Genomic DNA, 22671 nt, shown 5'->3' on the forward strand with positions numbered 1-22671 from the left:
CTGGAAATGTAGCTCTCCTCAAGGAACGTACAGTGTGTTGCCCATCACTGGGCACGCACAGAGGGCCTCCGAGGGATGCACCAATGGGCCTCGAAATTGCTCAGCCGGCCCACAGGGGTCTGGAGGTACTCAGTGAACTTGCAGGAAAACGAGGTCTACCCGAGAGGCCTAGGAGTCCTCAGACGTGTACTTCCTTTAAAGTAAAGCATATAAGGGACAAAGAACTCATGGAAATAGCTGCATGCCTCCCTTTCTGCACGGCTACTAAGGGCCTAACCTGGAGGCAACTTTTCACGTTGAGATTCCCTTTAGCTCTAGAGCTTGTCAGGCTGACCACCACCGCGGCCATGGAAGCCCCTGGTTTAGACAGAGCAAACTCATTTTCTCCCCAGAAGCATTCTTACTGTCTTTACAGGCCTGTCAAGAGGAGGGAATGGCAGGCAGTTTCAATGCAGCGTGAACGCTTCCTTCAAAACGGGAAAGCAAGGCTAGTTCCAGCAGGTCCCCTTTTCCAGGGGCACACTCAGCATGCACCCCTGTGGCTTCTAACAAGTCCGAGGAGACACAGGTTACCCTGTGTTTCCTTCCCTGACTCAACTTCTCGAAGTAGGGTGTTCTGCATCATGCGAACTGCCTCAACCAAGGAACGCCGTAAGCTGCTCCTCTGGGCCTGTGGCTATTCGAAAGCCTGCAGTGCCACAGGAAGAACAGGACTTCAACTGCAGTAAGAACGCAAGCTGACATCCTCTAGGAGGCACGGTGACTTCAGGCAGGACGTCTTAGATGGAATGCGAAGACGAGGGTTACCCTGAGTGCAGCTCAGGCTAGGGCAACGCGTAAGACTTCCACGCCGTGTGGGACGTGCCAGAACGGTGTTCGTGAACGTGTGCGAGGGCTGAGGAAATGAAGCTGCTCCAAAAGAGAGGGCAGTGCGTTTCCCTACAACCGGCATGCACAGAGGGGCTGTAACGGGCTCCGGGTCTGGACGTTGCTTAGCTGACCCAGGTGAGCCTGGGGTACTCAAGTGTTCCTGCGGGAATAGGGTGCCCAGGCTAGCGTCCTAGGTGTCCAGAAAACTGTGCTGCCGTTTAAGGAACGCAGAGCAGAGGCCAGCGCCTCATGGAAACTGCTGCACGCCTCTGCTTCTGCACGGCAAATCAGGGCCTTACTTCCAGGCATGTGTTCATGCTGGGTGTGCCGGTAGCGATATAGCAGGGTAAGATGCTGACTTTCTCCTCGAGCAGAGTGACTTCACGTACGAGGGCCTCGAAGTACTCCAAGCACAGTGTTCTCTCATGGCAGCGCACACAAGGACCATGAGAAGTTTTCTGTGCACTTCGGACTCACCAGCAATGTTGTCCTGAGGCCGTTCGAGGACTCTGGAAATGTAGCTCTCCTCAAGGAACGTACATTGTGTTGCCCATCACTGGGCACGCACAGAGGGCCTCCGAGGGATGCACCAATGGGCCTCGAAATTGCTCAGCCGGCCCACAGGGGTCTGGAGGTACTCAGTGAACTTGCAGGAAAACGAGGTCTACCCGAGAGACCTAGGAGTCCTCAGACGTGTACTTCCTTTAAAGTAAAGCATATAAGGGACAAAGAACTCATGGAAATAGCTGCATGCCTCCCTTTCTGCACGGCTACTAAGGGCCTAACCTGGAGGCAACTTTTCACGTTGAGATTCCCTTTAGCTCTAGAGCTTGTCAGGCTGACCACCACCGCGGCCATGGAAGCCCCTGGTTTAGACAGAGCAAACTCATTTTCTCCCCAGAAGCATTCTTACAGTGTTTACAGGCCTGTCAAGAGGAGGGAATGGCAGGCACTTTCAATGCAGCGTGAACGCTGCCTTCAAAATGGGAAAGCAAGGCTAGTTCCAACAGGTCCCCTTTTCCAGGGGCACACTCAGCATGCACCCCTGTGGCTTCTAAGAAGTCCGAGGAGACACAGGTTACCCTGTGTTTCCTTCCCTGACTCAACTTCTCGAAGTAGGGTGTTCTGCATCATGCGAACTGCCTCAACCAAGGAACGCCGTAAGCTGCTCCTCTGGGCCTGTGGCTATTCGAAAGCCTGCAGTGCCACAGGAAGAACAGGACTTCAACTGCAGTAAGAACGCAAGCTGACTTCCTCTAGGAGGCACGGTGACTTCAGGCAGGACGTATTAGGTGGAATGCGAAGACGAGGGTTACCCTGAGTGCAGCTCAGGCTAGGGCAACGCGTAAGACTTCCACGCCGTGTGGGACGTGCCAGAACGCTGTTCGTGAACGTGTGCGAGGGCTGAGGAAATGAAGCTGCTCCAAAAGAGAGGGCAGTGCGTTTCCCTACACCCGGCATGCACAGAGGGGCTGTAACGGGCTCCGGGTCTGGACGTTGCTTAGCTGACCCAGGTGAGCCTGGGGTACTCAAGTGTTCCTGCGGGAATAGGGTGCCCAGGCTAGCGTCCTAGGTGTCCAGAAAACTGTGCTGCCGTTCAAGGAACGCAGAGCAGAGGCCAGCGCCTCATGGAAACTGCTGCACGCCTCTGCTTCTGCACGGCAAATCAGGGCCTTACTTCCAGGCATGTGTTCATGCTGGGTGTGCCGGTAGCGATATAGCAGGGTAAGATGCTGACTTTCTCCTCGAGCAGAGTGACTTCACGTACGAGGGCCTCGAAGTACTCCAAGCACAGTGTTCTCTCATGGCAGCTCACACAAGGACCATGAGAAGTTTTCTGTGCACTTCGGACTCACCAGCAAAGTTGTCCTGAGGCCGTTCGAGGACTCTGGAAATGTAGCTCTCCTCAAGGAACGTACAGTGTGTTGCCCATCACTGGGCACGCACAGAGGGCCTCCGAGGGATGCACCAATGGGCCTCGAAGTTGCTCAGCCGGCCCACAGGGGTCTGGAGGTACTCAGTGAACTTGCAGGGAAAACGAGGCCTACCCGAGAGGCCTAGGAGTCCTCAGACGTGTACTTCCTTTAAAGTAAAGCATATAAGGGACTAAGAACTCATGGAAACAGCTGCATGCCTCCCTTTCTGCACGGCTACTAAGGGCCTAACCTGGAGGCAAGTTTTCACGTTGAGATTCCCTTTAGCTCTAGAGCTTGTCAGGCTGACCACCACCGCGGCCATGGAAGCCCCTGGTTTAGACAGAGCAAACTCATTTTCTCCCCAGAAGCATTCTTACAGTGTTTACAGGCCTGTCAAGAGGAGGGAATGGCAGGCAGTTTCAATGCAGCGTGAACGCTGCCTTCAAAACGGGAAAGCAAGGCTAGTTCCAGCAGGTCCCCTTTTCCAGGGGCACACTCAGCATGCACCCCTGTGGCTTCTAACAAGTCCGAGGAGACACAGGTTACCCTGTGTTTCCTTCCCTGACTCAACTTCTCGAAGTAGGGTGTTCTGCATCATGCGAACTGCCTCAACCAAGGAACGCCGTAAGCTGCTCCTCTGGGCCTGTGGCTATTCGAAAGCCTGCAGTGCCACAGGAAGAACAGGACTTCAACTGCAGTAAGAACGCAAGCTGACTTCCTCTAGGAGGCACGGTGACTTCAGGCAGGACGTCTTAGGTGGAATGCGAAGACGAGGGTTACCCTGAGTGCAGCTCAGGCTAGGGCAACGCGTAAGACTTGCACGCCGTGTGGGACGAGCCAGAACGGTGTTCGTGAACGTGTGCGAGGGCTGAGGAAATGAAGCTGCTCCAAAAGAGAGGGCAGTGCGTTTCCCTACACCCGGCATGCACAGAGGGGCTGTAACGGGCTCCGGGTCTGGACGTTGCTAAGCTGACCCAGGTGAGCCTGGGGTACTCAAGTGTTCCTGCGGGAATAGGGTGCCCAGGCTAGCGTCCTAGGTGTCCAGAAAACTGTGCTGCCGTTCAAGGAACGCAGAGCAGAGGCCAGCGCCTCATGGAAACTGCTGCACGCCTCTGCTTCTGCACGGCAAATCAGGGCCTTACTTCCAGGCATGTGTTCATGCTGGGTGTGCCGGTAGCGATATAGCAGGGTAAGATGCTGACTTTCTCCTCGAGCAGAGTGACTTCACGTACGAGGGCCTCGAAGTGCTCCAAGCACAGTGTTCTCTCATGGCAGCTCACACAAGGACCATGAGAAGTTTTCTGTGCACTTCGGACGCACCAGCAATGTTGTCCTGAGGCCGTTCCAGGACTCTGGAAATGTAGCTCTCCTCAAGGAACGTACAGTGTGTTGCCCATCACTGGGCACGCACAGAGGGCCTCCGAGGGATGCACCAATGGGCCTCGAAATTGCTCAGCCGGCCCACAGGGGTCTGGAGGTACTCAGTGAACTTGCAGGAAAACGAGGTCTACCCGAGAGGCCTAGGAGTCCTCAGACGTGTACTTCCTTTAAAGTAAAGCATATAAGGGACAAAGAACTCATGGAAATAGCTGCATGCCTCCCTTTCTGCACGGCTACTAAGGGCCTAACCTGGAGGCAACTTTTCACGTTGAGATTCCCTTTAGCTCTAGAGCTTGTCAGGCTGACAACCACCGCGGCCATGGAAGCCCCTGGTTTAGACAGAGCAAACTCATTTTCTCCCCAGAAGCATTCTTACAGTGTTTACAGGCCTGTCAAGAGGAGGGAATGGCAGGCAGTTTCAATGCAGCGTGAACGCTTCCTTGAAAACGGGAAAGCAAGGCTAGTTCCAGCAGGTTCCCTTTTCCAGGGGCACACTCAGCATGCACCCCTGTGGCTTCTAACAAGTCCGAGGAGACACAGGTTACCCTGTGTTTCCTTCCCTGACTCAACTTCTCGAAGTAGGGTGTTCTGCATCATTCGAACTGCCTCAACCAAGGAACGCCGTAAGCTGCTCCTCTGGGCCTGTGGCTATTCGAAAGCCTGCAGTGCCACAGGAAGAACAGGACTTCAACTGCAGTAAGAACGCAAGCTGACTTCCTCTAGGAGGCACGGTGACTTCAGGCAGGACGTCTTAGGTGGAATGCGAAGACGAGGGTTACCCTGAGTGCAGCTCAGGCTAGGGCAACGCGTAAGACTTGCACGCCGTGTGGGACGTGCCAGAACGGTGTTCGTGAACGTGTGCGAGGGCTGAGGAAATGAAGCTGCTCCAAAAGAGAGGGCAGTGCGTTTCCCTACACCCGGCATGCACAGAGGGGCTGTAACGGGCTCCGGGTCTGGACGTTGCTTAGCTGACCCAGGTGAGCCTGGGGTACTCAAGTGTTCCTGCGGGAATAGGGTGCCCAGGCTAGCGTCCTAGGTGTCCAGAAAACTGTGCTGCCGTTCAAGGAACGCAGAGCAGAGGCCAGCGCCTCATGGAAACTGCTGCACGCCTCTGCTTCTGCACGGCAAATCAGGGCCTTACTTCCAGGCATGTGTTCATGCTGGGTGTGCCGGTAGCGATATAGCAGGATAAGATGCTGACTTTCTCCTCGAGCAGAGTGACTTCACGTACGAGGGCCTCGAAGTGCTCCAAGCACAGTGTTCTCTCATGGCAGCTCACACAAGGACCATGAGAAGTTTTCTGTGCACTTCGGACTCACCAGCAATGTTGTCCTGAGGCCGTTCGAGGACTCTGGAAATGTCGCTCTCCTCAAGGAACGTACATTGTGTTGCCCATCACTGGGCACGCACAGAGGGCCTCCGAGGGATGCACCAATGGGCCTCGAAATTGCTCAGCCGGCCCACAGGGGTCTGGAGGTACTCAGTGAACTTGCAGGAAAACGAGGTCTACCCGAGAGGCCTAGGAGTCCTCAGACGTGTACTTCCTTTAAAGTAAAGCATATAAGGGACAAAGAACTCATGGAAATAGCTGCATGCCTCCCTTTCTGCACGGCTACTAAGGGCCTAACCTGGAGGCAACTTTTCACGTTGAGATTCCCTTTAGCTCTAGAGCTTGTCAGGCTGACCACCACCGCGGCCATGGAAGCCCCTGGTTTAGACAGAGCAAACTCATTTTCTCCCCAGAAGCATTCTTACAGTGTTTACAGGCCTGTCAAGAGGAGGGAATGGCAGGCAGTTTCAATGCAGCGTGAACGCTGCCTTCAAAATGGGAAAGCAAGGCTAGTTCCAACAGGTCCCCTTTTCCAGGGGCACACTCAGCATGCACCCCTGTGGCTTCTAAGAAGTCCGAGGAGACACAGGTTACCCTGTGTTTCCTTCCCTGACTCAACTTCTCGAAGTAGGGTGTTCTGCATCATGCGAACTGCCTCAACCAAGGAACGCCGTAAGCTGCTCCTCTGGGCCTGTGGCTATTCGAAAGCCTGCAGTGCCACAGGAAGAACAGGACTTCAACTGCAGTAAGAACGCAAGCTGACTTCCTCTAGGAGGCACGGTGACTTCAGGCAGGACGTCTTAGGTGGAATGCGAAGACGAGGGTTACCCTGAGTGCAGCTCAGGCTAGGGCAACGCGTAAGACTTGCACGCCGTGTGGGACGTGCCAGAACGGTGTTCGTGAACGTGTGCGAGGGCTGAGGAAATGAAGCTGCTCCAAAAGAGAGGGCAGTGCGTTTCCCTACACCCGGCATGCACAGAGGGGCTGTAACGGGCTCCGGGTCTGGACGTTGCTTAGCTGACCCAGGTGAGCCTGGGGTACTCAAGTGTTCCTGCGGGAATAGGGTGCCCAGGCTAGCGTCCTAGGTGTCCAGAAAACTGTGCTGCCGTTCAAGGAACGCAGAGCAGAGGCCAGCGCCTCATGGAAACTGCTGCACGCCTCTGCTTCTGCACGGCAAATCAGGGCCTTACTTCCAGGCATGTGTTCATGCTGGGTGTGCCGGTAGCGATATAGCAGGGTAAGATGCTGACTTTCTCCTCGAGCAGAGTGACTTCACGTACGAGGGCCTCGAAGTACTCCAAGCACAGTGTTCTCTCATGGCAGCTCACACAAGGACCATGAGAAGTTTTCTGTGCACTTCGGACTCACCAGCAAAGTTGTCCTGAGGCCGTTCGAGGACTCTGGAAATGTAGCTCTCCTCAAGGAACGTACAGTGTGTTGCCCATCACTGGGCACGCACAGAGGGCCTCCGAGGGATGCACCAATGGGCCTCGAAATTGCTCAGCCGGCCCACAGGGGTCTGGAGGTACTCAGTGAACTTGCAGGAAAACGAGGTCTACCCGAGAGGCCTAGGAGTCCTCAGACGTGTACTTCCTTTAAAGTAAAGCATATAAGGGACAAAGAACTCATGGAAATAGCTGCATGCCTCCCTTTCTGCACGGCTACTAAGGGCCTAACCTGGAGGCAACTTTTCACGTTGAGATTCCCTTTAGCTCTAGAGCTTGTCAGGCTGACCACCACCGCGGCCATGGAAGCCCCTGGTTTAGACAGAGCAAACTCATTTTCTCCCCAGAAGCATTCGTACTGGCTTTACAGGCCTGTCAAGAGGAGGGAATGGCAGGCAGTTTCAATGCAGCGTGAACGCTTCCTTCAAAACGGGAAAGCAAGGCTAGTTCCAGCAGGTCCCCTTTTCCAGGGGCACACTCAGCATGCACCCCTGTGGCTTCTAAGAAGTCCGAGGAGACACAGGTTACCCTGTGTTTCCTTCCCTGACTCAACTTCTCGAAGTAGGGTGTTCTGCATCATGCGAACTGCCTCAACCAAGGAACGCCGTAAGCTGCTCCTCTGGGCCTGTGGCTATTCGAAAGCCTGCAGTGCCACAGGAAGAACAGGACTTCAACTGCAGTAAGAACGCAAGCTGACATCCTCTAGGAGGCACGGTGACTTCAGGCAGGACGTCTTAGATGGAATGCGAAGACGAGGGTTACCCTGAGTGCAGCTCAGGCTAGGGCAACGCGTAAGACTTCCACGCCGTGTGGGACGTGCCAGAACGGTGTTCGTGAACGTGTGCGAGGGCTGAGGAAATGAAGCTGCTCCAAAAGAGAGGGCAGTGCGTTTCCCTACAACCGGCATGCACAGAGGGGCTGTAACGGGCTCCGGGTCTGGACGTTGCTTAGCTGACCCAGGTGAGCCTGGGGTACTCAAGTGTTCCTGCGGGAATAGGGTGCCCAGGCTAGCGTCCTAGGTGTCCAGAAAACTGTGCTGCCGTTTAAGGAACGCAGAGCAGAGGCCAGCGCCTCATGGAAACTGCTGCACGCCTCTGCTTCTGCACGGCAAATCAGGGCCTTACTTCCAGGCATGTGTTCATGCTGGGTGTGCCGGTAGCGATATAGCAGGGTAAGATGCTGACTTTCTCCTCGAGCAGAGTGACTTCACGTACGAGGGCCTCGAAGTACTCCAAGCACAGTGTTCTCTCATGGCAGCGCACACAAGGACCATGAGAAGTTTTCTGTGCACTTCGGACTCACCAGCAATGTTGTCCTGAGGCCGTTCCAGGACTCTGGAAATGTAGCTCTCCTCAAGGAACGTACAGTGTGTTACCCATCACTGGGCACGCACAGAGGGCCTCCGAGGGATGCACCAATGGGCCTCGAAATTGCTCAGCCGGCCCACAGGGGTCTGGAGGTACTCAGTGAACTTACAGGAAAACGAGGTCTACCCGAGAGGCCTAGGAGTCCTCAGACGTGTACTTCCTTTAAAGTAAAGCATATAAGGGACAAAGAACTCATGGAAATAGCTGCATGCCTCCCTTTCTGCACGGCTACTAAGGGCCTAACCTGGAGGCAACTTTTCACGTTGAGATTCCCTTTAGCTCTAGAGCTTGTCAGGCTGACCACCACCGCGGCCATGGAAGCCCCTGGTTTAGACAGAGCAAACTCATTTTCTCCCCAGAAGCATTCTTACAGTGTTTACAGGCCTGTCAAGAGGAGGGAATGGCAGGCAGTTTCAATGCAGCGTGAACGCTTCCTTCAAAACGGGAAAGCAAGGCTAGTTCCAGCAGGTCCCCTTTTCCAGGGGCACACTCAGCATGCACCCCTGTGGCTTCTAAGAAGTCCGAGGAGACACAGGTTACCCTGTGTTTCCTTCCCTGACTCAACTTCTCGAAGTAGGGTGTTCTGCATCATGCGAACTGCCTCAACCAAGGAACGCCGTAAGCTGCTCCTCTGGGCCTGTGGCTATTCGAAAGCCTGCAGTGCCACAGGAAGAACAGGACTTCAACTGCAGTAAGAACGCAAGCTGACTTCCTCTAGGAGGCACGGTGACTTCAGGCAGGACGTCTTAGGTGGAATGCGAAGACGAGGGTTACCCTGAGTGCAGCTCAGGCTAGGGCAACGCGTAAGACTTGCACGCCGTGTGGGACGTGCCAGAACGGTGTTCGTGAACGTGTGCGAGGGCTGAGGAAATGAAGCTGCTCCAAAAGAGAGGGCAGTGCGTTTCCCTACACCCGGCATGCACAGAGGGGCTGTAACGGGCTCCGGGTCTGGACGTTGCTTAGCTGACCCAGGTGAGCCTGGGGTACTCAAGTGTTCCTGCGGGAATAGGGTGCCCAGGCTAGCGTCCTAGGTGTCCAGAAAACTGTGCTGCCGTTCAAGGAACGCAGAGCAGAGGCCAGCGCCTCATGGAAACTGCTGCACGCCTCTGCTTCTGCACGGCAAATCAGGGCCTTACTTCCAGGCATGTGTTCATGCTGGGTGTGCCGGTAGCGATATAGCAGGGTAAGATGCTGACTTTCTCCTCGAGCAGAGTGACTTCACGTACGAGGGCCTCGAAGTGCTCCAAGCACAGTGTTCTCTCATGGCAGCTCACACAAGGACCATGAGAAGTTTTCTGTGCACTTCGGACTCACCAGCAATGTTGTCCTGAGGCCGTTCGAGGACTCTGGAAATGTCGCTCTCCTCAAGGAACGTACATTGTGTTGCCCATCACTGGGCACGCACAGAGGGCCTCCGAGGGATGCACCAATGGGCCTCGAAATTGCTCAGCCGGCCCACAGGGGTCTGGAGGTACTCAGTGAACTTGCAGGAAAACGAGGTCTACCCGAGAGGCCTAGGAGTCCTCAGACGTGTACTTCCTTTAAAGTAAAGCATATAAGGGACAAAGAACTCATGGAAATAGCTGCATGCCTCCCTTTCTGCACGGCTACTAAGGGCCTAACCTGGAGGCAACTTTTCACGTTGAGATTCCCTTTAGCTCTAGAGCTTGTCAGGCTGACCACCACCGCGGCCATGGAAGCCCCTGGTTTAGACAGAGCAAACTCATTTTCTCCCCAGAAGCATTCTTACAGTGTTTACAGGCCTGTCAAGAGGAGGGAATGGCAGGCACTTTCAATGCAGCGTGAACGCTGCCTTCAAAACGGGAAAGCAAGGCTAGTTCCAACAGGTCCCCTTTTCCAGGGGCACACTCAGCATGCACCCCTGTGGCTTCTAAGAAGTCCGAGGAGACACAGGTTACCCTGTGTTTCCTTCCCTGACTCAACTTCTCGAAGTAGGGTGTTCTGCATCATGCGAACTGCCTCAACCAAGGAACGCCGTAAGCTGCTCCTCTGGGCCTGTGGCTATTCGAAAGCCTGCAGTGCCACAGGAAGAACAGGACTTCAACTGCAGTAAGAACGCAAGCTGACTTCCTCTAGGAGGCACGGTGACTTCAGGCAGGACGTATTAGGTGGAATGCGAAGACGAGGGTTACCCTGAGTGCAGCTCAGGCTAGGGCAACGCGTAAGACTTCCACGCCGTGTGGGACGTGCCAGAACGCTGTTCGTGAACGTGTGCGAGGGCTGAGGAAATGAAGCTGCTCCAAAAGAGAGGGCAGTGCGTTTCCCTACACCCGGCATGCACAGAGGGGCTGTAACGGGCTCCGGGTCTGGACGTTGCTTAGCTGACCCAGGTGAGCCTGGGGTACTCAAGTGTTCCTGCGGGAATAGGGTGCCCAGGCTAGCGTCCTAGGTGTCCAGAAAACTGTGCTGCCGTTTAAGGAACGCAGAGCAGAGGCCAGAGCCTCATGGAAACTGCTGCACGCCTCTGCTTCTGCACGGCAAATCAGGGCCTTACTTCCAGGCATGTGTTCATGCTGGGTGTGCCGGTAGCGATATAGCAGGGTAAGATGCTGACTTTCTCCTCGAGCAGAGTGACTTCACGTACGAGGGCCTCGAAGTACTCCAAGCACAGTGTTCTCTCATGGCAGCGCACACAAGGACCATGAGAAGTTTTCTGTGCACTTCGGACTCACCAGCAATGTTGTCCTGAGGCCGTTCCAGGACTCTGGAAATGTAGCTCTCCTCAAGGAACGTACAGTGTGTTACCCATCACTGGGCACGCACAGAGGGCCTCCGAGGGATGCACCAATGGGCCTCGAAATTGCTCAGCCGGCCCACAGGGGTCTGGAGGTACTCAGTGAACTTACAGGAAAACGAGGTCTACCCGAGAGGCCTAGGAGTCCTCAGACGTGTACTTCCTTTAAAGTAAAGCATATAAGGGACAAAGAACTCATGGAAATAGCTGCATGCCTCCCTTTCTGCACGGCTACTAAGGGCCTAACCTGGAGGCAACTTTTCACGTTGAGATTCCCTTTAGCTCTAGAGCTTGTCAGGCTGACCACCACCGCGGCCATGGAAGCCCCTGGTTTAGACAGAGCAAACTCATTTTCTCCCCAGAAGCATTCTTACAGTGTTTACAGGCCTGTCAAGAGGAGGGAATGGCAGGCAGTTTCAATGCAGCGTGAACGCTTCCTTCAAAACGGGAAAGCAAGGCTAGTTCCAGCAGGTCCCCTTTTCCAGGGGCACACTCAGCATGCACCCCTGTGGCTTCTAAGAAGTCCGAGGAGACACAGGTTACCCTGTGTTTCCTTCCCTGACTCAACTTCTCGAAGTAGGGTGTTCTGCATCATGCGAACTGCCTCAACCAAGGAACGCCGTAAGCTGCTCCTCTGGGCCTGTGGCTATTCGAAAGCCTGCAGTGCCACAGGAAGAACAGGACTTCAACTGCAGTAAGAACGCAAGCTGACTTCCTCTAGGAGGCACGGTGACTTCAGGCAGGACGTCTTAGGTGGAATGCGAAGACGAGGGTTACCCTGAGTGCAGCTCAGGCTAGGGCAACGCGTAAGACTTGCACGCCGTGTGGGACGTGCCAGAACGGTGTTCGTGAACGTGTGCGAGGGCTGAGGAAATGAAGCTGCTCCAAAAGAGAGGGCAGTGCGTTTCCCTACACCCGGCATGCACAGAGGGGCTGTAACGGGCTCCGGGTCTGGACGTTGCTTAGCTGACCCAGGTGAGCCTGGGGTACTCAAGTGTTCCTGCGGGAATAGGGTGCCCAGGCTAGCGTCCTAGGTGTCCAGAAAACTGTGCTGCCGTTCAAGGAACGCAGAGCAGAGGCCAGCGCCTCATGGAAACTGCTGCACGCCTCTGCTTCTGCACGGCAAATCAGGGCCTTACTTCCAGGCATGTGTTCATGCTGGGTGTGCCGGTAGCGATATAGCAGGGTAAGATGTTGACTTTCTCCTCGAGCAGAGTGACTTCACGTACGAGGGCCTCGAAGTGCTCCAAGCACAGTGTTCTCTCATGGCAGCTCACACAAGGACCATGAGAAGTTTTCTGTGCACTTCGGACTCACCAGCAATGTTGTCCTGAGGCCGTTCGAGGACTCTGGAAATGTCGCTCTCCTCAAGGAACGTACATTGTGTTGCCCATCACTGGGCACGCACAGAGGGCCTCCGAGGGATGCACCAATGGGCCTCGAAATTGCTCAGCCGGCCCACAGGGGTCTGGAGGTACTCAGTGAACTTGCAGGAAAACGAGGTCTACCCGAGAGGCCTAGGAGTCCTCAGACGTGTACTTCCTTTAAAGTAAAGCATATAAGGGACAAAGAACTCATGGAAATAGCTGCATGCCTCCCTTTCTGCACGGCTACTAAGGGCCTAACCTGGAGGCAACTTTTCACGTTGAGATTCCCTTTAGCTCTAGAGCTTGTCAGGCTGACCACCACCGCGGCCATGGAAGCCCCTGGTTTAGACAGAGCAAACTCATTTTCTCCCCAGAAGCATTCTTACAGTGTTTACAGGCCTGTCAAGAGGAGGGAATGGCAGGCACTTTCAATGCAGCGTGAACGCTGCCTTCAAAATGGGAAAGCAAGGCTAGTTCCAACAGGTCCCCTTTTCCAGGGGCACACTCAGCATGCACCCCTGTGGCTTCTAAGAAGTCCGAGGAGACACAGGTTACCCTGTGTTTCCTTCCCTGACTCAACTTCTCGAAGTAGGGTGTTCTGCATCATGCGAACTGCCTCAACCAAGGAACGCCGTAAGCTGCTCCTCTGGGCCTGTGGCTATTCGAAAGCCTGCAGTGCCACAGGAAGAACAGGACTTCAACTGCAGTAAGAACGCAAGCTGACTTCCTCTAGGAGGCACGGTGACTTCAGGCAGGACGTATTAGGTGGAATGCGAAGACGAGGGTTACCCTGAGTGCAGCTCAGGCTAGGGCAACGCGTAAGACTTCCACGCCGTGTGGGACGTGCCAGAACGCTGTTCGTGAACGTGTGCGAGGGCTGAGGAAATGAAGCTGCTCCAAAAGAGAGGGCAGTGCGTTTCCCTACACCCGGCATGCACAGAGGGGCTGTAACGGGCTCCGGGTCTGGACGTTGCTTAGCTGACCCAGGTGAGCCTGGGGTACTCAAGTGTTCCTGCGGGAATAGGGTGCCCAGGCTAGCGTCCTAGGTGTCCAGAAAACTGTGCTGCCGTTCAAGGAACGCAGAGCAGAGGCCAGCGCCTCATGGAAACTGCTGCACGCCTCTGCTTCTGCACGGCAAATCAGGGCCTTACTTCCAGGCATGTGTTCATGCTGGGTGTGCCGGTAGCGATATAGCAGGGTAAGATGCTGACTTTCTCCTCGAGCAGAGTGACTTCACGTACGAGGGCCTCGAAGTACTCCAAGCACAGTGTTCTCTCATGGCAGCTCACACAAGGACCATGAGAAGTTTTCTGTGCACTTCGGACTCACCAGCAAAGTTGTCCTGAGGCCGTTCGAGGACTCTGGAAATGTAGCTCTCCTCAAGGAACGTACAGTGTGTTGCCCATCACTGGGCACGCACAGAGGGCCTCCGAGGGATGCACCAATGGGCCTCGAAGTTGCTCAGCCGGCCCACAGGGGTCTGGAGGTACTCAGTGAACTTGCAGGGAAAACGAGGCCTACCCGAGAGGCCTAGGAGTCCTCAGACGTGTACTTCCTTTAAAGTAAAGCATATAAGGGACTAAGAACTCATGGAAACAGCTGCATGCCTCCCTTTCTGCACGGCTACTAAGGGCCTAACCTGGAGGCAAGTTTTCACGTTGAGATTCCCTTTAGCTCTAGAGCTTGTCAGGCTGACCACCACCGCGGCCATGGAAGCCCCTGGTTTAGACAGAGCAAACTCATTTTCTCCCCAGAAGCATTCTTACAGTGTTTACAGGCCTGTCAAGAGGAGGGAATGGCAGGCAGTTTCAATGCAGCGTGAACGCTTCCTTCAAAACGGGAAAGCAAGGCTAGTTCCAGCAGGTCCCCTTTTCCAGGGACACACTCAGCATGCACCCCTGTGGCTTCTAAGAAGTCCGAGGAGACACAGGTTACCCTGTGTTTCCTTCCCTGACTCAACTTCTCGAAGTAGGGTGTTCTGCATCATGCGAACTGCCTCAACCAAGGAACGCCGTAAGCTGCTCCTCTGGGCCTGTGGCTATTCGAAAGCCTGCAGTGCCACAGGAAGAACAGGACTTCAACTGCAGTAAGAACGCAAGCTGACTTCCTCTAGGAGGCACGGTGACTTCAGGCAGGACGTCTTAGATGGAATGCGAAGACGAGGGTTACCCTGAGTGCAGCTCAGGCTAGGGCAACGCGTGAGACTTCCACGCCGTGTGGGACGTGCCAGAACGGTGTTCGTGAACGTGTGCGAGGGCTGAGGAAATGAAGCTGCTCCAAAAGAGAGGGCAGTGCGTTTCCCTACACCCGGCATGCACAGAGGGGCTGTAACGGGCTCCGGGTCTGGACGTTGCTTAGCTGACCCAGGTGAGCCTGGGGTACTCAAGTGTTCCTGCGGGAATAGGGTGCCCAGGCTAGCGTCCTAGGTGTCCAGAAAACTGTGCTGCCGTTTAAGGAACGCAGAGCAGAGGCCAGCGCCTCATGGAAACTGCTGCACGCCTCTGCTTCTGCACGGCAAATCAGGGCCTTACTTCCAGGCATGTGTTCATGCTGGGTGTGCCGGTAGCGATATAGCAGGGTAAGATGCTGACTTTCTCCTCGAGCAGAGTGACTTCACGTACGAGGGCCTCGAAGTGCTCCAAGCACAGTGTTCTCTCATGGCAGCTCACACAAGGACCATGAGAAGTTTTCTGTGCATTTCGGGCTCACCAGCAAAGTTGTCCTGAGGCCGTTCGAGGACTCTGGAAATGTAGCTCTCCTCAAGGAACGTACAGTGTGTTGCCCATCACTGGGCACGCACAGAGGGCCTCCGAGGGATGCACCAATGGGCCTCGAAGTTGCTCAATCGGCCCACAGGGGTCTGGAGGTGCTCAGTGAACTTGCAGGAAAACGAGGCCTACCCGAGAGGCCTAGGAGTCCTCAGACGTGTACTTCCTTTAAAGTAAAGCATATAAGGGCCTAAGAACTCATGGAAACAGCTGCATGCCTCCCTTTCTGCCCGGCTACTAAGGGCCTATCCTGGAGGCAAGTTTTCACGTTGAGATTCCCTTTAGCTCTAGGGCTTGTCAGGCTGACCACCACCGCGGCCATGGAAGCCCCTGGTTTAGACAGAGCAAACTCATTTTCTCCCCAGAAGCATTCTTACAGTGTTTACAGGCCTGTCAAGAGGAGGGAATGGCAGGCACTTTCAATGCAGCGTGAACGCTGCCTTCAAAACGGGAAAGCAAGGCTAGTTCCAGCAGGTCCCCTTTTCCAGGGGCACACTCAGCATGCACCCCTGTGGCTTCTAACAAGTCCGAGGAGACACAGGTTACCCTGTGTTTCCTTCCCTGACTCAACTTCTCGAAGTAGGGTGTTCTGCATCATGCGAACTGCCTCAACCAAGGAACGCCGTAAGCTGCTCCTCTGGGCCTGTGGCTCTTCGAAAGCCTGCAGTGCCACAGGAAGAACAGGACTTCAACTGCAGTAAGAACGCAAGCTGACTTCCTCTAGGAGGCACGGAGACTTCAGGCAGGACGTCTTAGATGGAATGCGAAGACGAGGGTTACCCTGAGTGCAGCTCAGGCTAGGGCAACGCGTAAGACTTCAACGCCCTGTGGGACGTGCCAGAACGCTGTTCGTGAACGTGTGCGAGGGCTGAGGAAATGAAGCTGCTCCAAAAGAGAGGGCAGTGCGTTTCCCTACACCCGGCATGCACAGAGGGGCTGTAACGGGCTCCGGGTCTGGACGTTGCTTAGCTGACCCAGGTGAGCCTGGGGTACTCAAGTGTTCCTGCGGGAATAGGGTGCCCAGGCTAGCGTCCTAGGTGTCCAGAAAACTGTGCTGCCGTTCAAGGAACGCAGAGCAGAGGCCAGCGCCTCATGGAAACTGCTGCACGCCTCTGCTTCTGCACGGCAAATCAGGGCCTTACTTCCAGGCATGTGTTCATGCTGGGTGTGCCGGTAGCGATATAGCAGGGTAAGATGCTGACTTTCTCCTCGAGCAGAGTGACTTCACGTACGAGGGCCTCGAAGTACTCCAAGCACAGTGTTCTCTCATGGCAGCTCACACAAGGACCATGAGAAGTTTTCTGTGCACTTCGGACTCACCAGCAATGTTGTCCTGAGGCCGTTCGAGGACTCTGGAAATGTAGCTCTCCTCAAGGATCGTACAGTGTGTTGCCCATCACTGGGCACGCACAGAGGGCCTCCGAGGGATGCACCAATGGGCCTCGAAGTTGCTCAACCGGCCCACAGGGGTCTGGAAGTGCTCAGTGAACTTGCAGGAAAACTCGGCCTACCCGAGAGGCCTAGGAGTCCTCAGACGTGTACTTCCTTTAAAGTAAAGCATATAAGGGACAAAGAACTCATGGAAATAGCTGCATGCCTCCCTTTCTGCACGGCTACTAAGGGCCTAACCTGGAGGCAACTTTTCACGTTGAGATTCCCTTTAGCTCTAGAGCTTGTCAGGCTGACCACCACCGCGGCCATGGAAGCCCCTGGTTTAGACAGAGCAAACTCATTTTCTCCCCAGAAGCATTCTTACAGTGTTTACAGGCCTGTCAAGAGGAGGGAATGGCAGGCACTTTCAATGCAGCGTGAACGCTACCTTCCAAATGGGAAAGCAAGGCTAGTTCCAACAGGTCCCCTTTTCCAGGGACACACTCAGCATGCACCCCTGTGGCTTCTAAGAAGTCCGAGGAGACACAGGTTACCCTGTGTTTCCTTCCCTGACTCAACTTCTCGAAGTAGGGTGTTCTGCATCATGCGAACTGCCTCAACCAAGGAACGCCGTAAGCTGCTCCCCTGGGCCTGTGGCTATTCGAAAGCCTGCAGTGCCACAGGAAGAACAGGACTTCAACTGCAGTAAGAACGCAAGCTGACTTCCTCTAGGAGGCACGGTGACTTCAGGCAGGACGTCTTAGATGGAATGCGAAGACGAGGGTTACCCTGAGTGCAGCTCAGGCTAGGGCAACGCGTAAGACTTGCACGCCGTGTGGGACGTGCCAGAACGGTGTTCGTGAACGTGTGCGAGGGCTGAGGAAATGAAGCTGCTCCAAAAGAGAGGGCAGTGCGTTTCCCTACACCCGGCATGCACAGAGGGGCTGTAACGGGCTCCGGGTCTGGACGTTGCTTAGCTGACCCAGGTGAGCCTGGGGTACTCAAGTGTTCCTGCGGGAATAGGGTGCCCAGGCTAGCGTCCTAGGTGTCCAGAAAACTGTGCTGCCGTTTAAGGAACGCAGAGCAGAGGCCAGCGCCTCATGGAAACTGCTGCACGCCTCTGCTTCTGCACGGCAAATCAGGGCCTTACTTCCAGGCATGTGTTCATGCTGGGTGTGCCGGTAGCGATATAGCAGGGTAAGATGCTGACTTTCTCCTCGAGCAGAGTGACTTCACGTACGAGGGCCTCGAAGTACTCCAAGCACAGTGTTCTCTCATGGCAGCTCACACAAGGACCATGAGAAGTTTTCTGTGCACTTCGGACTCACCAGCAATGTTGTCCTGAGGCCGTTCGAGGACTCTGGAAATGTAGCTCTCCTCAAGGAACGTACAGTGTGTTGCCCATCACTGGGAACGCACAGAGGGCCTCCGAGGGATGCACCAATGGGCCTCGAAGTTGCTCAGCCGGCCCACAGGGGTCTGGAGGTACTCAGTGAACTTGCAGGGAAAACGAGGTCTACCCGAGAGGCCTAGGAGTCCTCAGACGTGTACTTCCTTTAAAGTAAAGCATATAAGGGACTAAGAACTCATGGAAACAGCTGCATGCCTCCCTTTCTGCACGACTACTAAGGGCCTAACCTGGAGGCAAGTTTTCACGTTGAGATTCCCTTTAGCTCTAGAGCTTGTCAGGCTGACCACCACCGCGGCCATGGAAGCCCCTGGTTTAGACAGAGCAAACTCATTTTCTCCCCAGAAGTATTCTTACAGTGTTTACAGGCCTGTCAAGAGGAGGGAATGGCAGGCAGTTTCAATGCAGCGTGAACGCTTCCTTCAAAACGGGAAAGCAAGGCTAGTTCCAACAGGTCCCCTTTTCCAGGGGCACACTCAGCATGCACCCCTGTGGCTTCTAACAAGTCCGAGGAGACACAGGTTACCCTGTGTTTCCTTCCCTGACTCAACTTCTCGAAGTAGGGTGTTCTGCATCATGCGAACTGCCTCAACCAAGGAACGCCGTAAGCTGCTCCTCTGGGCCTGTGGCTATTCGAAAGCCTGCAGTGCCACAGGAAAAACAGGACTTCAACTGCAGTAAGAACGCAAGCTGACTTCCTCTAGGAGGCACGGTGACTTCAGGCAGGACGTCTTAGGTGGAATGCGAAGACGAGGGTTACCCTGAGTGCAGCTCAGGCTAGGGCAACGCGTAAGACTTCAACGCCGTGTGGGACGTGCCAGAACGCTGTTCGTGAACGTGTGCGAGGGCTGAGGAAATGAAGCTGCTCCAAAAGAGAGGGCAGTGCGTTTCCCTACACCCGGCATGCACAGAGGGGCTGTAACGGGCTCCGGGTCTGGACGTTGCTTAGCTGACCCAGGTGAGCCTGGGGTACTCAAGTGTTCCTGCGGGAATAGGGTGCCCAGGCTAGCGTCCTAGGTGTCCAGAAAACTGTGCTGCCGTTTAAGGAACGCAGAGCAGAGGCCAGCGCCTCATGGAAACTGCTGCACGCCTCTGCTTCTGCACGGCAAATCAGGGCTTTACTTCCAGGCATGTGTTCATGCTGGGTGTGCCGGTAGCGATATAGCAGGGTAAGATGCTGACTTTCTCCTCGAGCAGAGTGACTTCACGTACGAGGGCCTCGAAGTACTCCAAGCACAGTGTTCTCTCATGGCAGCTCACACAAGGACCATGAGAAGTTTTCTGTGCACTTCGGACTCACCAGCAAAGTTGTCCTGAGGCCGTTCGAGGACTCTGGAAATGTAGCTCTCCTCAAGGAACGTACAGTGTGTTGCCCATCACTGGGCACGCACAGAGGGCCTCCGAGGGATGCACCAATGGGCCTCGAAGTTGCTCAGCCGGCCCACAGGGGTCTGGAGGTACTCAGTGAACTTGCAGGGAAAACGAGGCCTACCCGAGAGGCCTAGGAGTCCTCAGACGTGTACTTCCTTTAAAGTAAAGCATATAAGGGACTAAGAACTCATGGAAACAGCTGCATGCCTCCCTTTCTGCACGGCTACTAAGGGCCTAACCTGGAGGCAAGTTTTCACGTTGAGATTCCCTTTAGCTCTAGAGCTTGTCAGGCTGACCACCACCGCGGCCATGGAAGCCCCTGGTTTAGACAGAGCAAACTCATTTTCTCCCCAGAAGCATTCTTACAGTGTTTACAGGCCTGTCAAGAGGAGGGAATGGCAGGCAGTTTCAATGCAGCGTGAACGCTTCCTTCAAAACGGGAAAGCAAGGCTAGTTCCAGCAGGTCCCCTTTTCCAGGGACACACTCAGCATGCACCCCTGTGGCTTCTAAGAAGTCCGAGGAGACACAGGTTACCCTGTGTTTCCTTCCCTGACTCAACTTCTCGAAGTAGGGTGTTCTGCATCATGCGAACTGCCTCAACCAAGGAACGCCGTAAGCTGCTCCTCTGGGCCTGTGGCTATTCGAAAGCCTGCAGTGCCACAGGAAGAACAGGACTTCAACTGCAGTAAGAACGCAAGCTGACTTCCTCTAGGAGGCACGGTGACTTCAGGCAGGACGTCTTAGATGGAATGCGAAGACGAGGGTTACCCTGAGTGCAGCTCAGGCTAGGGCAACGCGTGAGACTTCCACGCCGTGTGGGACGTGCCAGAACGGTGTTCGTGAACGTGTGCGAGGGCTGAGGAAATGAAGCTGCTCCAAAAGAGAGGGCAGTGCGTTTCCCTACACCCGGCATGCACAGAGGGGCTGTAACGGGCTCCGGGTCTGGACGTTGCTTAGCTGACCCAGGTGAGCCTGGGGTACTCAAGTGTTCCTGCGGGAATAGGGTGCCCAGGCTAGCGTCCTAGGTGTCCAGAAAACTGTGCTGCCGTTTAAGGAACGCAGAGCAGAGGCCAGCGCCTCATGGAAACTGCTGCACGCCTCTGCTTCTGCACGGCAAATCAGGGCCTTACTTCCAGGCATGTGTTCATGCTGGGTGTGCCGGTAGCGATATAGCAGGGTAAGATGCTGACTTTCTCCTCGAGCAGAGTGACTTCACGTACGAGGGCCTCGAAGTGCTCCAAGCACAGTGTTCTCTCATGGCAGCTCACACAAGGACCATGAGAAGTTTTCTGTGCATTTCGGGCTCACCAGCAAAGTTGTCCTGAGGCCGTTCGAGGACTCTGGAAATGTAGCTCTCCTCAAGGAACGTACAGTGTGTTGCCCATCACTGGGCACGCACAGAGGGCCTCCGAGGGATGCACCAATGGGCCTCGAAGTTGCTCAATCGGCCCACAGGGGTCTGGAGGTGCTCAGTGAACTTGCAGGAAAACGAGGCCTACCCGAGAGGCCTAGGAGTCCTCAGACGTGTACTTCCTTTAAAGTAAAGCATATAAGGGCCTAAGAACTCATGGAAACAGCTGCATGCCTCCCTTTCTGCCCGGCTACTAAGGGCCTATCCTGGAGGCAAGTTTTCACGTTGAGATTCCCTTTAGCTCTAGGGCTTGTCAGGCTGACCACCACCGCGGCCATGGAAGCCCCTGGTTTAGACAGAGCAAACTCATTTTCTCCCCAGAAGCATTCTTACAGTGTTTACAGGCCTGTCAAGAGGAGGGAATGGCAGGCACTTTCAATGCAGCGTGAACGCTTCCTTCAAAACGGGAAAGCAAGGCTAGTTCCAGCAGGTCCCCTTTTCCAGGGGCACACTCAGCATGCACCCCTGTGGCTTCTAACAAGTCCGAGGAGACACAGGTTACCCTGTGTTTCCTTCCCTGACTCAACTTCTCGAAGTAGGGTGTTCTGCATCATGCGAACTGCCTCAACCAAGGAACGCCGTAAGCTGCTCCTCTGGGCCTGTGGCTATTCGAAAGCCTGCAGTGCCACAGGAAGAACAGGACTTCAACTGCAGTAAGAACGCAAGCTGACTTCCTCTAGGAGGCACGGAGACTTCAGGCAGGACGTCTTAGATGGAATGCGAAGACGAGGGTTACCCTGAGTGCAGCTCAGGCTAGGGCAACGCGTAAGACTTCAACGCCCTGTGGGACGTGCCAGAACGCTGTTCGTGAACGTGTGCGAGGGCTGAGGAAATGAAGCTGCTCCAAAAGAGAGGGCAGTGCGTTTCCCTACACCCGGCATGCACAGAGGGGCTGTAACGGGCTCCGGGTCTGGACGTTGCTTAGCTGACCCAGGTGAGCCTGGGGTACTCAAGTGTTCCTGCGGGAATAGGGTGCCCAGGCTAGCGTCCTAGGTGTCCAGAAAACTGTGCTGCCGTTCAAGGAACGCAGAGCAGAGGCCAGCGCCTCATGGAAACTGCTGCACGCCTCTGCTTCTGCACGGCAAATCAGGGCCTTACTTCCAGGCATGTGTTCATGCTGGGTGTGCCGGTAGCGATATAGCAGGGTAAGATGCTGACTTTCTCCTCGAGCAGAGTGACTTCACGTACGAGGGCCTCGAAGTACTCCAAGCACAGTGTTCTCTCATGGCAGCTCACACAAGGACCATGAGAAGTTTTCTGTGCACTTCGGACTCACCAGCAATGTTGTCCTGAGGCCGTTCGAGGACTCTGGAAATGTAGCTCTCCTCAAGGATCGTACAGTGTGTTGCCCATCCCTGGGCACGCACAGAGGGCCTCCGAGGGATGCACCAATGGGCCTCGAAGTTGCTCAACCGGCCCACAGGGGTCTGGAAGTGCTCAGTGAACTTGCAGGAAAACGAGGCCTACCCGAGAGGCCTAGGAGTCCTCAGACGTGTACTTCCTTTAAAGTAAAGCATATAAGGGACAAAGAACTCATGGAAATAGCTGCATGCCTCCCTTTCTGCACGGCTACTAAGGGCCTAACCTGGAGGCAACTTTTCACGTTGAGATTCCCTTTAGCTCTAGAGCTTGTCAGGCTGACCACCACCGCGGCCATGGAAGCCCCTGGTTTAGACAGAGCAAACTCATTTTCTCCCCAGAAGCATTCTTACAGTGTTTACAGGCCTGTCAAGAGGAGGGAATGGCAGGCACTTTCAATGCAGCGTGAACGCTACCTTCCAAATGGGAAAGCAAGGCTAGTTCCAACAGGTCCCCTTTTCCAGGGACACACTCAGCATGCACCCCTGTGGCTTCTAAGAAGTCCGAGGAGACACAGGTTACCCTGTGTTTCCTTCCCTGACTCAACTTCTC

Source organism: Delphinapterus leucas, chromosome 12 (assembly GCF_059928025.1).
Source record: "Delphinapterus leucas isolate spDelLeu-1000000601 "Yukka" chromosome 12, BTC_Dleu_Yukka2, whole genome shotgun sequence".
Classification (NCBI taxonomy): Eukaryota; Metazoa; Chordata; class Mammalia; order Artiodactyla; family Monodontidae; genus Delphinapterus; species Delphinapterus leucas.